This window comes from Mustela putorius, unplaced genomic scaffold, assembly GCF_011764305.1.
Source record: "Mustela putorius furo isolate JIRA1106 unplaced genomic scaffold, ASM1176430v1.1 tig00003853_pilon_pilon_pilon, whole genome shotgun sequence".
In the NCBI taxonomy this organism is placed as follows: Eukaryota; Metazoa; Chordata; class Mammalia; order Carnivora; family Mustelidae; genus Mustela; species Mustela putorius.
This window is the reverse complement of record NW_025422005.1, coordinates 6,854,174-6,871,547: the sequence shown is the minus strand read 5'-3', so window position 1 is coordinate 6,871,547 and position 17,374 is coordinate 6,854,174. Positions and strand designations below refer to the sequence as shown.

The window sequence follows — 17,374 nt, the reverse complement described above, 5'->3', positions numbered from 1 at the left end:
AGAACAATTTTATCACTGCCCACCCTCAAAAGACTACATACCTATCAGCAGTCACTCCCTAATGTCTCCTCTCCTCCCTGTGGGCAAGCAGCAATCTGCTTTTTGTTTTGATTTCTCTTCTAGATTTTATTTAGTTATTTGACAGAGAGAGCACAAGCAGGAGGAGAGGCAGGCAGAGGGAAAGGAAGAAGTAGGCTCCCCTCTGAGCAGGGAGCCTGATGTGGGACTCGATCCCAGGACCCTGGGATCATGACCTGAGCCGAAGGCAGCCGCTTAACCCACTGAGCCACCCAGGTGCCCCCCATTTTGCATTTCTACCAGCGATGGATGAGCATCCCATTTATAACCTCCTCTCCGGCACTTGTTCCTGTCTGTCTTTTTTATTACAGCCACACTCGTAGGTGTGAACTGGGGTCTCATTGTGGTTCTGCTTTTCAGCTCTCTAAGGGCTGATGAAATTGAGCCTCTTTTTGTGTTGAGTAACCTTTTGTCTATCTTCTTTGGCCAAACAGAGTTCACTTTTCATTGAGTCACTTGTGTTTTTCCTGTTTTCAGTTGTCAGAGTTCTTTACATGTTCTAGATCCCAGTCCCTTATCAGATGTGCAATTTGCAAATCTTTTTTGAGTACAGCTGACACAGCGGTACTTGATTTCAGGTATACAATGCAGCGATTCGACTGCTCGGAACGTGATGCTGTGCTCCCAAGTGTGACGGCTGCCTGTCACCATGCAATGCCATTACAGGACTGACTGTATTCCCAATGCTGTACGTTTTGTTGCTGTGACTCACTCCATAGCTGAAGGCCTGTATCTCCGACTCCCCTTCACCCACTTGGCCCATCCCCTCATGCCCCTTGCCCTACCTACGGGTCTGATTGCAATTTGCAAACATGTTTTCCCATTGTGTGGGTGGTCTTTTCACTTTCTTGCTGGTGTCATTTGCAGCACAAAAGTTTTTATTTTGATGTAGTCCAGTTTATCTGTTTTTTTCTCTTGTCATTTTCACTTTTGATATAACATTCACTTATACAAGGCACGTTGAATCATTTGATGTTGTCTTAGCCAGTTTGGGTTGCTGTAATGGGACACCACAGACTGGGTGGCTTTAGAAACAACAGAAATGTCTTTCTCAGTTCTGGAGACTGGAAATCCAAGGTCAGGGTGCCAGCGTGATCCAGTCTGGTGTAGACTTCTGACTTACGGTATCCTCATGTGACTGAGAGCTGAAAGCAAGAACAAGTTCTCTACTGACTCTTATGAGGGCCCTAACCTCATTCATGAATGCTTCACCTTTATGACCTTATCTAATGCGAATTACCTCCCGGAAGTACATCTGACCTTTGAACAAGGACTCAAACGGTGCCGGTCCCCTTTGACGGAGATTTTTTTCAATGAAAGCACTGTTAAGTGTATTTTCTCTTCCTTAATGATTTTCTTAATAACCTCATTTCTCTAGCTCACTTTATCATAAGAATACAGTAGGGGCGCCTTGGTGACTCTGTTAGTTGGGCACCCGGCTCATGATGTCCGCTCAGGTCATGATCTTAGGCTCCTGAGATCAAACCCTGCAGCCAGCTCTCTGCATGCGCTCTAAAATAAATAAATAGTGGGACGCCTGGGTGGGTCAGTTGGTTAAGCAGCTGCCTTCAGCTCAGGTCATGATCCCAGCGTCCTGGGATCGAGTCCCATATCTGGCTCCTTGCTCCGCAGGGAGCCTGCTTCTCCCTCTGACTCTGCCTTCCACTCTGCCTGTGCTCGCTCTCACTCTCTCTCTCTCACAAATAAATAAATAAAATCTTTTAAAAAAATAAAAATAAAATAAAATAAATAAATAGATAAATCTTAAAAAAGAAAAAAAACATAGCATATAATACACATAGCATGCCAAATGTATGTTAATCAACTGTTTATGTTATTGGGAAGGATTCTATTAATAGTTCAGTTTTGGGGGAGTCAGTAATTGTACATGAACTTTAGACTGGGGGTGGTGGTTAGTGCCCCCTAGCCCCTACATTGTTCAAGGGTCAGCTCTGTAATACCATCACTTTGATGAAGTGGGGCTAGGGTTTCAATATGCATTTTGGGGGACACAAATATTTAGTCCATAACAATATTGAAATATCATAAAAACTACCTTTCCTGTTTTGTGGAAAAAGTAAAACTTTTAGGGTTAAAGGGCCTGCCCCATGTCCAACAGGAAAATGATTAGAAATCTTGCTTCCCTTGAAAATTTTTTTAATAGTTTTTTTTTTTTTTAAAGACTGCATTTATTTATTTGAGACAGAGAGGGAGAATACGGAGGAAGAGGGGAAGAGGGAGAAGCTGACCCCCCAGTGAGCAGAGAACCTGACATGGGACTCAATCCCAGGACCCTGGGATCATGACCTGAGCCAAAGGCAGACGCTTAACTGACTGAGCCACCCAGGTGCCCCTTTCCTTGAACTCTTGCCCTGCCACCCAAGTATCTCTGTGTGTTACAAGTACACAGTATCTATGTTTTTACCATTTACAAGAGAACTCTACTCCCTTTCTCTTTCTTCGGCTTTGCAATATTTCCTGCCAATATAATTTTGTAGAATCGCAAAAATTAGAGATGACACTTCTTTGGTCACATACCACTATATTCCCAGGGTGTTTTATAGGATGAATACAGTTTTTTTGTGCTTTTTCCATTTGTGTTTTAACCTAAGTGCTGGAGTTCTACCACTTCCTTTAAGGGACGCTTTCCCACTGTAGCGTAAATGACAGGGTCCCAGAGGTGTCCCTGATCCTTACCCCATATTTTCATTGTTTTGTTCAGTGTCTTTCATTTGAGCATTACATCAGCCCCTTTGGATCATGCAAAATAATGTCTCCCTCCCTTGGGAACTACCAAGCATCAGGGCCCAAGACAAATTAGTTCTTAGAATTACCTGGAAGTAAGCAAAAATACCTGTTGTTCGGTTTTGTTGTTGTTGTTAAGATTTTTTATTTATTTCACATAGAGAGAGAGATCACAAGTAGGCAGAGAGAGAGGGGAAGCAGGCTCCCCATTGAGCAGAAAGCCCGATGTGGGGCTCAATCACAGGACCGTGAGATCATGACCTGAGCCAAAGGCAGAGGCTTTAACCCACTGAGCCACCCAGGCGCCCTAATACTTGTTGTTTTTATTTTTTTTTTATTTTTATTTTTTTTTTAAGATTTTATTTATTTATTTGATAGAGAAACAGTGAGAGAGAGCATGAGCAAGGAGAAGGTCAGAGAGTGAAGCAGACTCCCCATGGAGCTGGGAGCCCGATGCGGGACTCGATCCCGGGACTCCGGGATCATGACCTGAGCCAAAGGCAGTCGTCCAACCAACTGAGCCACCCAGGCGTCCCAACTTGTTGTTTTTAAATAGACTCCATGCCCAATGTGGAGCACAGTGTGGGGCTTGAACTCACAACCCTGAGATCAAGACCTAAGCTGAAATCAAGTCCAATACCTAACCAACTGAGCCACCCAGACGCCCCGCAAAAATACTTTTTAATGCCAGTAACAGATAAAGGAGAGACCGTAGGACATACTGAAACATGAAACAGAATAAAGGTATACTGTGGGCAGATTTTGTTATTTTGTAAAGGGAGAGGGGTTGTGTAAGGGTTTTGTTTTACTTTTCCTGGAACTTATAATCTTTTAGTGCAGCATTTATTCAAATGCCAGGACAGAGACTATTCTCTGGATCAAAACGTAGCTCCCTAATGATCTGCAAAGCTAGATATGCTCCGAGGTGATCTCCCTTTGTATCTGCAAAGCTACCTACGTCTGTCAGTGTATTCCATTTTCCCTGCTGCCATCAAAGACCAAGCCCTTCACCTGGACTCTGGATTCCTTCCCCTTCCACCTTCTTAAGGACTTTGGTCCACGATTTATTCCCTTTGTTCTGCACCATCACTTTCTCCCTCCCTGCTGGACACATTATCTGCCGTAGGAAGATGAACTTTAAATAAACCAGAATTGGGGAACCTGGGTGGCTCAGTCTGTTGAGCGACAGGCTCTTGATCTCAGCTCAGGTCGTGATCTCAGGGGAGTGAGATCGAGTTCCACTTCGGTTGCAGGAGCCAGCTTGGGATTTTCTCTCTGCCTCCTTCTGCCCCTTCCCATTACACACACACACACACACACACACACACACACACACACACACACTCTCTCTCTCTCTCTCTCTCTCTCACACACACACACAAATAGACAAACAAAAAAACCTACCTTGGCTCTACGCCTCCTTTGAACTATGCCTTCTTTCTTTGCCTCCTTGACAATAAAACATCTCAAAAAAGATATCTTTTATTACTCCTACTCCCTCCCTTACTCCTATACCGTTCTGAGAAAATCCTCTTGTCAGAAGCACCAAAGACCTCCATGAGGCCAAAACTAGTTCCATTCCTATGTCTGATACTCACTGGCCTCCCCAACCCAGGTGAGCACTTGGTTTGCTCAACACACAGAGCCACACACTCTGGTTTTCCCCCAGAAGCTCTTCCTCAGGTTCATTTGCTGCCTCGTCTCCCCAGACTTTTAAATACTAGAGAGGATCACCTGGCTGGCTCAGGCAGTAGAGCGTATGACTCTTACTCTTGGGGTTGTAAGTTCGAGCCCCACATTGGGTATAGAGATTGCTTAAGATCTGCCTGCCTCTCTGCCATTAAATAAATAAATAAATAAATAGGAAAACTAGAAAAATAAATAAATAAATAGATGTTGTAGGGCCATAAGGTGTAGTGCTGAGCCCCCTCCTCTCTGTTGACGCCTCTCCCCTAAGTCTCAGGGTCGCGGCTCTAAAGAGCATGTACCAATGCTAAGTGCCAAGTATATACCTATGGCCAAAGCCTCTTCCCCGAATCCCAGTTCCATGTCCAGCTGCATATTGATATTCGTATTGGGCTGCCTAGTAGATGGTCTCCACAGACCTGTCCTCTCCTCTTTCCCTAGAACAAATGTCATCATGAGCCATCCAGGGCCCCAAGCCCAAAACCTTGGCATCATCCTCGACTCCTCATTTTCCTCACACAGTCCGTCAGCAGATTCGAGGTGGTCGTGCTCCGGAGGCTCAGGAACTTAACCGTCTCTTCTCTCCAACTCCCCTGTGACCCTGGAACCCAAGCTACCATCATGTCTTGTCTGGAGATTTCACTGGTCCTATTTTGCTCATGTCCCTTTTCAACCTGCACGTCAGAAAGCAGTATGACCTTCTTAAGTCATAGATCCTGTCCTTTAACTCATTCACAATCCCTCAGCGATTCCCATTGCTCATTGAATGAAACCCAAGCTCCTTGTCATGACCTGTAAGGTCCTACAGCATTTGGTCACCTCTGCTTTGCTTGCCTCATCTTATACCACATTCCCTTTTCCCTTTTTTTTTTTTTTTTTAAGATTTTATTTGTTTGACAGACAGAGATCACAAGTAGGCAGAGAGGCAGGCAGAGAGAGAGAGGAAGGGAAGCAGGCTCCCTGCTAAGCAGAGAGCCCGCAGTGGGGCTCGATCCCAGGACCCTGCGATCATGACCTGAGCCGAAGGCAGAGGCTTTAACCCACTGAGCCACCCAGGCGCCCCCACTTTTCCCTTTTTTTTCAACCCCACTGGCTTTTGCTCTTCACTAAGATGAGCTCTTTCTTTCCTAGAGGACTTTGTACTCTGCATCTTGTTTTCCTGAAAAACTCCTCCCCTGGCTTTTTGCATGGCTGGTTCCTTCTCATTCTTCCGGTCTTAGCTCAAAGGTCATCTCATTTATGCATTAATTCATTTAACAAATATTTATTGAGCACCTTGCATCATACATACACCATGCATGTTTGTGTGGGTCTTCTGAGAAGCAGACCCCTGGATAGAATGCGACGTGTCAGAGGTTTATTTGGGGAAGTGCATGTGCAGGGTGGGTACAGGAGGTGAGGAGAGCTTTCAGACTGCGCGCGGCGCGGCTCCCGTGGAATGGGGAGCGGAGAGGGATGAGGTTTGGGAATCTAGGTGAGGTTCGGTGGGCTGAGGTCCGGAGCCCATGACCAAGAAAGAATTCTTTAGATGCCTTTGGTGCAAAATAGTGGTTTATTAAAGCACAGGGACAGGAACCGTGGGCAGAAGTAGCTGCTGCACCGAGGTCTCGAGGATGGTGATTATATTCTGCGGGGGAGGGGGGAGTAAGGAAAAGGGAGGTTTCAAAAGAATTTTCATATGCTAACGAGGACCGACCTACCAGATACCACAAGATGTCAGCGGTCTTCTGGGGCGGTCTTCTGGGGCGCCTGGGTGGCTCAGTGGGTTAAGCCTCTGCCTTTAGCTCAGGTCATGATCTCAGGGCCCTGGGATGGAGCCCTGCATTGGGCTCTCTGCTCAGCAGGGAGCCTGCTTCCTCCTCTCTCTCTGCCTGCCTCTCTGCCTACCTGTGATCTCTCTGTCAAATAAATAAATAAAATCTTTATAAAACATTAAAAAATTAAATAATAATAATAATAATAATAATAAAAGATACCAGAGGTCTTGGCATTGTCAAGTTAAGGCTGCTAACATGTAGTTGGGACATCCCTGGAAGAATGCCACACGTGTCCCTCCCAGGAGTGGGGGGCGGGGGGAGGTGGCAGGGGCTCAGCGTGTGCTTTGTCTTCAGCTAGCCTTCTGCTCCCTCATCAGCAAGGAAGTAGCATCGAGTAGAGTAGAAAGGCTCGCTCTGCAGAGCAGTTTTGAGAGAATTTGGCCAAGCTGATGGGCCAAAGTCGTCGGTTGGAAAAACCCCACCTCTTGCAGGAATGGGCCTGAAGGAGCATCGCCCCGCCCCCCCCCGCAGGTGGGAGGAGCCCGGGGAAGCTTGGCCTCTCGCCAACGCTGCTGTGAATCCAGAGGGCCACAGCTGGAGTCCTCAGTTCCACTTCCCTCCCCTCAGCAGGGAATCGGAGTTTCCCTGTTGCCGGAAACACTTACGTTTCCATGGAAGACAGAATGTGAGAGCCCTTTCCAGCTGCCCTCTATCGTCTCAAGTCGCCCAGGGCAGGAAGAAGTCAGCTGCTTGTTGAATTTGGAGTGACAACTGCAGATGCCGGACTCAGTGCCACGTGGCTCTTCCTCCAATACCCTAGTGCTCGCCTGCTGGTCTGCTCGCCGGCAGGAAATAAGCACACTGGGGCAGGCGCTGTCCCTCTAGGGACGCCTGTGGTTGGCCAGGTGCGCCACTGACTCATTTAACATTAGCGTTTCTTATTTAGGGGTAAAGTTTTACCTTATTTTATTAGTCATAATGATTTTTTTTTTTTTTAAGTAGACTCCAGACTGGGCATGGAGCCCAATGTGGGGCTTGAAGTCACCACCTTGAGATCAAGTCCTGAAATGAAATCAAGAGTCAGATGCATAACTGACTGAGCCACCCATGGCTCCTGATAAAGATTATTTTAGGGGCGCCTCGGTGGCTCAGTGGGTTAAAGCCTCTGCCTTCGGCTCATAGTCCCAGGTTCCTGGGATCGAGCCCCGCATCCGGCTCTCTGCTCAGCCAGGAGCCTGCTTCCTCCTCTCTCTGCCTCTTCTCTGCCTTCTCTGCCTACTTGTGATCTCTGTCTGTCAAATAAATAAATAAAATCTTTTTTTTTTTTTTAAAGATGATTTTCAAAATCTCTACTTTTCCAACATCTAGGTCCTAGATTCCATCGGGGTCCAAATTGAGAAGCTCCACCCAGCCTGGAAAATCCCATCACCACTCTAAACAAGGTAGGCAAGGCGGGAATATTTATGGGGCTTACGTTCTAAGGATGAATGAGCGAGCCCTCCTGACCAGCCACTCCTAAGTCAGCTTCTTTTCTCCCTCAGTCCTTTTATTATATCCCACTTAGTTCTTTCATGGCACTTAATCAAAATCTGAAAATCATTTCATTTGCTTATTTATTTATAGCCTTCCCTCCTCCCCACACTATCTTCCACCAAGAGAATGAAAATCCTTGGAGGTCAGAGACCTGGCCTGCCTTGTTTATTGCTAAAATTCCAGTACCAAGAAAAGTACATGACTCTTGAACAAGTGTTTATTGATCACTGATGAGGTACAGAGGTATGTCCGTGGGAAAACAAAACAAAACAAAAAATTCTTGCCCTTGTGGAGCTAACATCCTATAGTGGGGAGACAGACAATAAGTAAATAAATTGTATAGTATATTTTTAAAAATTGCACAGTCTCTTAAAAAGGTGATAAGTGTCCTAGGTTAAAATAGATGCGAAACGGGGAATAATGCTGGAGCTGGGTGTTTCCGTTTTAAGTAGCATGGTTAGAGCAAGTAACATTTGAAGGACTTGAAGGGAGTGAAGAAGTGAGCCAAGTGGGTACCGGTGGGAGAGCATTCAGAGCAGAGGGAACGGAAGGCCCTGAGTCAGGACTAAGCTTGGCAGGGCCACTATGGCCAAAGCAGAATGAGTGTTAGGGCAAGTAGAAGATGGTATCTGTGGCTTTTGACTCTAAGATGGGAGCTGCTGGAGTTTTGAATAGAGGAGTGAACTGATCCCCTTAGGTTTTGGGTTTTTTTTTTTTTTTAAGATTTTATTTATTTATTTGACACAGAGAGAGAGACAGAGAGAGAGATCACAAGTGAGGCAGAGAGGCAGGCAGAGGGGGTGAGGGAAGCAGGTTTCCTGCTGAGCAGAGAGCCCAATGCAGGGCTCGATCCCAGGACCCTGAGAGGAAGGCAGAGGCTTAACCCACTGAGCCACCCAGGTGCCCCATGATCCCCTTAGGTTTTAGAAGGACCACTCTGCCAGGTGGAAAATAGACAGGAGAGGAGCAAGAGAAAGAGCACAGAGACCAGTTATACAAAAGGCACAATGATCCAGGTGAGAGCAATGGTCCAAGGAAGAGATGCTGGGGCTCAGACCAAAGTGGCAGCAGTGAAGGTGGGGAGAGGTGGTTGGATTCTGGATATATTATGAAGGAAGGGCCAACAGAATTTGGGAGTGGATGTGAGAATGAAATAGAGGAGAGAGAGGTCAAGGATGCCTACAACTATGGGATGATGTTGCCATTCATTGAGATCGGGAGGGCTGTGGGTAGAATAGAATTGAGGAGAAGATAATGGGTGCAGTTTTGGCTGTACTAAAGCTAGGCTATGTATGAAAATGTGAAGCAAGGATGTCAGGTAAGTAGCTGGGTGTAACAGACATGGAATTTTGGGGGAGGGGGGTCCGCACCAGGGACATCAGTTGTTTGTCTTGGTGCATAAATGTAAAGTCATGAAATGGGATTCAGTCACCACGGGGGGATTACAGCAAGAGGAAGTCCCGCCTGAGCCCTGGGGCGCCAACATTAAGAAGCCAAGAGCGGTTAAGTGTGCAGCAAAGGAGACTGCGAAGGACTGGCCTTGACTAGGAGGAAAACCAGGGAACTGCCTTGTTAAGTTCAGTGAGCAAAGATTTAAAGAAAGAAGGAGTGATCCAGTGTTTCAAATGCTGCTGATCCCATGAGATGAAGACAGAGACTGTCTACTGAATTTAGCAACAAGCAGTTCTTTGGTGACCTACAGTGCAGGTTGGTGGAATGATGGGCAGGAACCTGAATTGGAGTGCGCTCAAGAAAGAATGCGAGGATACACAGAAATCAGTTGCATTTCTGTGCACTAACAATGAGACAGAGGAAAGAGAAAATTGGAATTGATCCCATTTGCAATTGCCCCAGAAACCATAAGATACCTAGGAATAAACCTAACGAAAGAAGTAAAGGATCTGTACTCTGAAAACTATGGAACACGTATGAAAGACATTGAGGAAAACACAAAGAATTGGAGAGACATTCCATGCTCATGGATTGGAGGAACAAATATTGTTTAAATGTCTATGCTACCTAGAGCAATCTACACATCAGTGCAATCCCTATCAAAATGCATCAACATTTTTCACAGAGCTGGAACAAACAATCCTAAAATTTGTATGGAACCAGAAAAACTCTTATAGCCAGAGGAAAGCTGAAAAAGAAAACCAAAGCTGGAGGCATCACAATTCCAGACTTTTCAAGCTCTATTACAAAGCTGTGATCATCAAGACAGTGTGGTACTGGCACAAAAATAGGCACATAGATCAGTGGAACAGAATAGAGAGCCCAGAAATGGACCCTCTACTCTATGGTCGACTAATCTTCAATAAAGCAGGAAAAAATGTCCAATGGAAAAAAGACAGTCTCGGGGCGCCTGGGTGGCTCAGTGGGTTGAGCCGCTGCCTTCGGCTCGGGTGGTGATCTCAGGGTCCTGGGATCGAGTCCCGCATCGGGCTCTCTGCTCGGCAGGGGCCTGCTTCCCTTCCTCTCTCTCTGCCTGCCTCTCTGCCTACTTGTGACCTCTCTCTGTCAAATAAATAAATAAAAATCTTAAAAAAAAAAAAAAGACAGTCTCTTCAACAAATGGTGTTGAGAAAATTGGACAGCCACATGCAGAAAAATGAAACTGGACCATTTCCTTACACCACACACAAAAATAAACTTGAAATAGGTGAAAGACCCAAATGTTCCTCGAAAAGTTGAAAATAGAGCTACCCTATGACCCAGCAATCGCACTACTGCATATTTACCCTAAAGATACAAACGTAGCAATCCGAAGGGGCACGTGCACCCGAATGTTTACAGCAGCAATGTCCACAATAGCCAAACTATGGAAAGAACCTAGATGTCCATCAACAGAAGAATGAATAAAGAAGATGTGGTATACACATAAATGGAATACTACGCAGCCATCAAAAGAAATGAAATCTTGCCATTTGTGACAACGTGGATGGAACTAGAAGGTATTATGCTGAGCGAAATAAGTCAATCAGAGAAAGACAGTTATCATATGATCTCCATGATATGAAGAAGTTGAGAGGCAACGTGGGGGGTTTGGGGGGTAGAAAAGGAATAAATGAAACAAGATGGGATCGGGAGGGAGACAAATCATAAGAGACTCTTAATCTCACAAAACAAACTGAGGGTGAGCAGGGGTAGGGGGGTAGGAGGAGGGTGGTTGGGTTATGGAAATTGGGAAGGGTATGTGCTATGGTGAGTGCTGTGAAGTGTGTAAATTTGGCAATTCACAGACCTGTACCCCTGGGGCTAATAATACATTACACATCAATAAAAAAAAATTAAAAATTAAAAAAAAAAGAAATGGATGAAAGACCTAAATGTAAGACAGGACTCCATCAAAATCCTAGGGGAGAACACAGACAGCAAGCTCTGTGACCTGTGTGGCAACAACTTTTTGTTAGACATGTCGCCAGAGGCAAGAGAAACAAAAGCAAAAATGAACTATTGGGACTTCATCAAGATCAAAAAGCTTTTGCACAGCAAAAGAAACAGTCAACAAAACCAAAAGACAACTGACAGAATGGGAGAATATATTTGCAAATGTCTTCTCAGATAAAGGGTTAGTATCCAAGATCTACAAAGAACTTATCAAACTCAACACCCAAAAAACAAATAATCCAGTCAAGAAATGGGCAAAAGACATGAACAGACATTTCTCCAAAGAAGACATCCAGATGGTCAACAGACATATGAAAATGTGCTTCACATCACTCGGCATCAGGGAAATACAGATCAAACCAAGTGATATAAGACCTCATACCAGTCAGAATGGCTAAAATTAACAAGTCAGGAAACAACAAATGTTGGTGAAGATTCGGAGAAAGGAGAACCCTCTTACATTGCTGATGGAAATGCAAGCTGGTACAGCCACTCTGGAAAACAGTATGAAAAATACGTCAAAAAGTTTTGTTTTTTTTTTTTAAAGAGCTACTCTGGGACACCTGGGTGGCTCAGTTGGTTGAGCAGCTGCCTTCGGCTCAGGTCATGATCCCAGCGTCCTAGGATCGAGCCAGGCTTTCTGCTGAGCAAGGAGCCCAATACAGGCCTGGATCCCAGAACCCTGGGATCATGACCTGAGCTGAAGGCAAAATTCTTAGCTGACTGAGCCACCCAGCTGTCCCAACTAGAGGGTATTATTAACGCTAAGCAAATAAGTCAGTCAGAGAAAGAATTATCATATTATTTCACTCGTATGTGGAATTTAAGAAACAAAACAGAGGATCGTCGGGGAAGGGAGGGAAAATAAAATAAGACAAAATCAGAGAGGGAGGCAAACACAAGAGACTCTTATCTATGGGTTGCTGGCGGGGAGGGGGCGTGAGTTAACTGGGTGATGGGCCTTAAGGAGGGCACATGATGTAATGAGAACTCAGTATTATATGCAGCTGATGAATCATTAAACATTGCCTCTGAAGCTAATAATATGCTGTATGTTGATTAATTGAATTTAAGTAAAGTTTTTTTTTTTAAAGATTTTATTTATTTACTTGACAGAGATCACAAGTAGGCAGAGAGGCAGGCAGAGAGAGAGGAGGAAGCAGGCTCCCTGCTGAGCAGAGAGCCCGATGTGGGACTCCATCCCAGGACCCTGGGATCATGACCTGAGCCGAAAGCAGAGGCATTACCCCACTGAGCCACCCAGGCGCCCCTGAATTTAAGTAAAATTTTAAAAATAAAAAAAGAAAGAAAGAATGTGATGGGGGGCACCTGTCTGGGTTAGATGGTAGAACATGTGACTCTTGATCTCAGGGTTGTGAGTTCAAGCCCCATGTTGGGTGTAGAGCCTACCTAAAAATAATAATAATATAATAATAATAATAACAACAACAAGGATAGACAACTCTCTCAAGAAGATTTGGGCAAACAAAACAAAAACATGAGACATTAGAAGGAAGTGGGTAAAGGTATTTTGTTTTTAAGATTGGGAGAAATAATAACATCTCTTGTATGTTATCAAGAATTATTAGTAGAGAGGGTAAAAATATGAAGATTTAGGAAAAAGTAAAGAGAAAACGGAGCACTGCTAGATTCTGTGCACTACTGGTGTCTTTGAATTCTTTACCTCCGAAGAAGCATATCCTTATCTTATAAATTGGAAAAGGCTATTTCCTCTTAAAAGGAAAATAGTAGCAATTTTTTTTTATACAAAGCCTTTAAGTACTAGATCTTGTTTGCTATTGCTGCTGACTTGATGTTAGCAATTTTCTGGGTGTCTAACTTTCTTCTTGCATAAAATGCTGCAGCGTGACTTTTTTCCTTCCTGTTCGTTGGCAGCTCTCTGTCCTTTCTGGCTATGATCACAGGGAGTGCCTATGATTGGCTGAATTCCTCTAAAAGTTAACTATTCGAAATCTGTCTATTCTGACTCTCACTTGGGCTTCGGATTCAGAATTCCTCTTACTTGGCTCAGGATTTGATCTCCATGGGATTACACAGCCATGCCTCTTGTCTGGGGTTGTTAGATACACTCAGCCTACGTGGTCGCCAAAGCCAGGGGGGAAAACGCCACTGACTCGGTCTCTCATCTATTCTCCCGTCCAGTAGCCACTAACTGGGCAAAGCATTGTGCCAGACACAAAGACAGACTGGAGAATCAGGTTACCCCAGGTCTTACCCGGCCCGTTAGATACTTACAGTCAGGGAGTCAGAGAAAATACATACAGAACCGTAACACACTCTAGAACGTGGTAAGCGCCATAAAAGACATTTAAGGGAAGCACTAAAAGTCCAAAAGAAAAAAGAGATTATTCCTTCTGGTTTGGAGGATGGAGCTCTGACTCACTGAAGCAGGCTGGGATTCTGAAGGAAACCTACCCATCAGCCCTCCTTACAATGATCTCAACTTGTATTGGTATGTACCCACATTCTAAAACATGATGATTCATTTTTTAAAAGATTTTATGTATTTGAGAGAGAGAGAGGACGAGAGAGAGAGAACACGAGCTGGGGAAGGAGCAGGGGAAAAGGAGAAAGCAGGCTCCCCGCTGAGCAGAGAGCCCAATGTGGGGCTTGATCCCTGGACCATGGGTTCATGACTTGAGCTGAAGGCAGATGCTCCCCCCACCCCCACTTTCATTTTACAGCCAAATGGACTGATTCCACCTCTTTTTGATAGCATCTTCCCATTAATATTATATTTAAAATTTAATACTAAAAGAGTTTTGTTGATTTTTTAAAACCTAATGAGTAGTTGCAATTTTTTTTAAAGATTTTATTTATTTATTTGAGAGAGAGACAGTGAGAGAGAACATGAGCGAGGAGAAGGTCAGAGGGAGAAGCAGACTCCCCGTGGAGCTGGGAGCCCGATGTGGGACTCGATCCCGGGACTCCAGGATCATGACCTGAGCCGAAGGCAGTCGTCCAACCAACTGAGCCACCCAGGCGCCCATGAGTAGTTGCAATTTAATAAAAATAAGATTGGATGTTTTTAATCAGGTGAACCCACTCACCAACTTGTTATCTTTATTTCCTTATTAACTGAAAAGAAAAATGTTATCTGAAGGAAACTCTACCTCTTGCTATATTTTCATGGGTCACCTACCTTTCTCTCTCTTTTCACTTAAAAAAGATTGATAGATGTGTCAGCTAGCATAAGAAAGGGACAGAGAGGAAGGTCACCCCCTCACGTGGAAGTAAATCCATTACATCAGATTCGAGGGGTCTGGAGAAAGAAGAGAGGTACCTATTATCACAAACAAACAAAAATACTAATTGTGCCTCTTTCCCCTCCTCTCTTAATATTTCCAGGAGCTTCATATGTGACTTGACTATGTCACAGCAGATCCAAGAGAGGCAGGAAGAAGTTGTACACTGAATTTAGAAAACTACCCAAAAAATATAACTTGTTTCATTTAGAAGGTTATAAGTTGGATGGGAGCAAAAGGACAAAGAGCATATTCCTGGCACCCCCAGCTTTCAGCATAGTGTGTGTGTGTGTGTGTGTGTGTGTGTGTGTGTATCACTGGAGAGGTGATACAACTGTTTAGAAGACAGTGAGTCAATCATGTAAACTCCAAAACCTAAGGTACACTTCTATTTTATGCAACCACATAGAAATCACAAGTTTTGGAGCACCTGGGTGGCTCAGTTGGTTGAGCATCTAATTCTTGATTTGGGTTTGGGTCATGATCTCAGGGTTGTGAGATTGAGCCCTATGTCGGGCTCCATGCTGGGTGTAAAGCCAGCTTAAGATTCTCTCTCTCTGGGAGCCTCGGTGACTCAGTCGGTTAAAGCCTCTGCCTTCGGCTCAGGTCATGATCCCAGGGTCCTGGGATTGAGCCCTGAGTTGGGCTCTCTGCTCAGCAGGGAGTCTGCTTCCCCCTCTCTCTCTGCCTGCCTCTCTGCCTACTTGTGATCTCTCTCTGTCTGTCAAACAAATAAATAAATAAAAATCTTAAAAAAAAAAAATTATCTCTCTCTTGGGGTGCCTGAGTGTCTCAGTTGGTTAAGCATCCGAGTCTTGGTTTCAGCTCAGGTCATGATCTCAGGGTTGTGAGACTGGGGTCCACATCAGGCTCCACGCTCAGCACAGAGTCTCCTTGAGATTTTAACCCTCTCCTTCTGCCCCTCCCCCCCAATAAAAAAAAATCCCAAGTTTTATCAATGTTTTATATATGTATGAAGAGCCATTAAAAAAATTTAAAAATTAACCTATGTTATTTGAACATCGCTAACCATTGCTATATTTAGTACCTGTTTTCTTTTATCTCTAGCTGACATGTTTTTTTCCTTTTTTTTAAAATTTAAGTACAGCTGACATTGACAACATATTTAAAATGAGGTTCCAGAATGCAGTTCTAGTCTGCACTATTCTGAGAAACGTGTTTCCAAATGATATTCTAGTATGTGTCTGTTCAACTGGACTTCATCACAGAGATATGTCTTTGTTTTGGAAAAATTATACCAACAGTAAAATAGCAGAGCAAATAATCACAGGAAGATTTTTAAAAATACTTTATTTATTTGAGAGAGAGAGACAGAGATAGTGAGAGAGAGCACATGTGGGGAGAAGAGGGAGAAGCAGGCTCCCAGCTGAGCAGGGGCTCGATCCTGGGACACTGAGATCATGACCTGAGCCAAAAGCAGATGCTTAAATAACTGACTGAGCCGCCCAGGTGCCCCTCACAGAGGCACTCTTGCCTATTTCTTGCCTGTTTCTCTAAGGATATCTTTTCTCGCTTTGAAAAAAACCTTTCCTAGTGAAATACAAAACACATACAAATATGGCACAAAAGTTATCATAAAGTAAAACCTGTGTATTCACCACCTTGATCAAAGAAATAACATTGCCAGACCACAGTCATCCACTCACCTTCACAACCGTGTCCCTTGAATCTAGAGGGTCACCATCCTAACTTCCACAGTGATTATTTCCTTGCTTTTCTTCATAATTTTACCATTGATGTGTGCATCCCCAAACAATAAACTATATGTTTTGCCCATTTTTGAAGTGTCTATAAATGAAATTATACTATAGTACTTTTCTATAATTTCTTTGTTGTTCAACATTATAAAATCCATCCATGTTATTTTATTTGGCCTGCATAGTCCATTCACGTTTATTGCTATTAAGTAGTCCATTGCACGAATAGTACGCCACAACTTATTCACCCTTTTTACATTTACTCAGCTTGTTAATCTGCTCTGTGAAACACGACACAGTCATTGCAGAATTGTTCCTGCTTGTTGCAAGCACCAACACTGGCCTTTGCAGTGCCCTTGACTTTCTTCCTTCTGTTTTAGCGTAAAAATTCACAGTTTTCTTGATATCTTTTCCTTCTCATGCAGCCCAAGTCTTGCAAATCAGGGTTAGGTTCATGTTACTGTTTCACCTAGTCCAAGAAATTGTAAATCATGCTGAAGCCAGCTGTCCCTGCAACTCACCAAAATGGGTGCTGAGTCCCAATACAAAGATGACATCTGGTCTTGTACATTTTGGCTGGCTTCCCCTGAATTTCTCTTTTAGGTACTGTCACTTTTGCAGGATGAGGGATGTCGATGACGGATTGTTTCTACTGAAATAGTGGTTGGTCATGAACTTCCACCTGGACATCGACTGCATCATTCGTGATGGCAGGCTATCTATCCTTAGGCAGCCAGAGTGGAAAAGAGCCGTTTTATCATTTCCAGATTTTGGCAATTATAAACAATGTTGCTATGAATATTTTTGGTTTTGTATCCTGGCACACCTGAGCATATGCATCCCTTTTTTCTTGACTTGAAAACAACAGTCTCTTCATTATAATGGAATGATTTTTTTTCCTGGCAATTTCTCATGTATTTCTTAGTTTTTTTAATATTCATGTGCTTGGATAGGAAGTTTCTTAGTTTATTTATGTTCATGTACTTGCACTCCAAGTTACATATTTAATATATTAAATAGATATATCTTGTTTGTTCGATCTGGGGATGGTATCCACCATCATTCAATGTGCAGAGAACAGCAGCACTTAAACAGGTCGGGAGAACTACTAAAGCACAGTGATAAATAACGTGGGCTCTAGAATCACGTCAATTTTTTTTTTTAAAAGATTTTATTTATTTATTTGACAGAGAGAAATCACAAG

At 43.9% G+C, this 17,374-nt stretch overlaps 1 long non-coding RNA gene across 2 annotated transcripts in view; it reads left to right on the top strand.

Moving 5' to 3' along the window:
* Positions 1 to 17,374, top strand: part of LOC101681098 — a 31,693-nt gene that overhangs the window by 2,686 nt on the left and 11,633 nt on the right. For both annotated transcript variants that reach the window (XR_198636.2, XR_006601659.1), the window contains exon 2: positions 7,635 to 7,708. This is a non-coding gene — a long non-coding RNA (uncharacterized LOC101681098). The remainder of the gene's footprint in view (positions 1 to 7,634; positions 7,709 to 17,374) is intronic.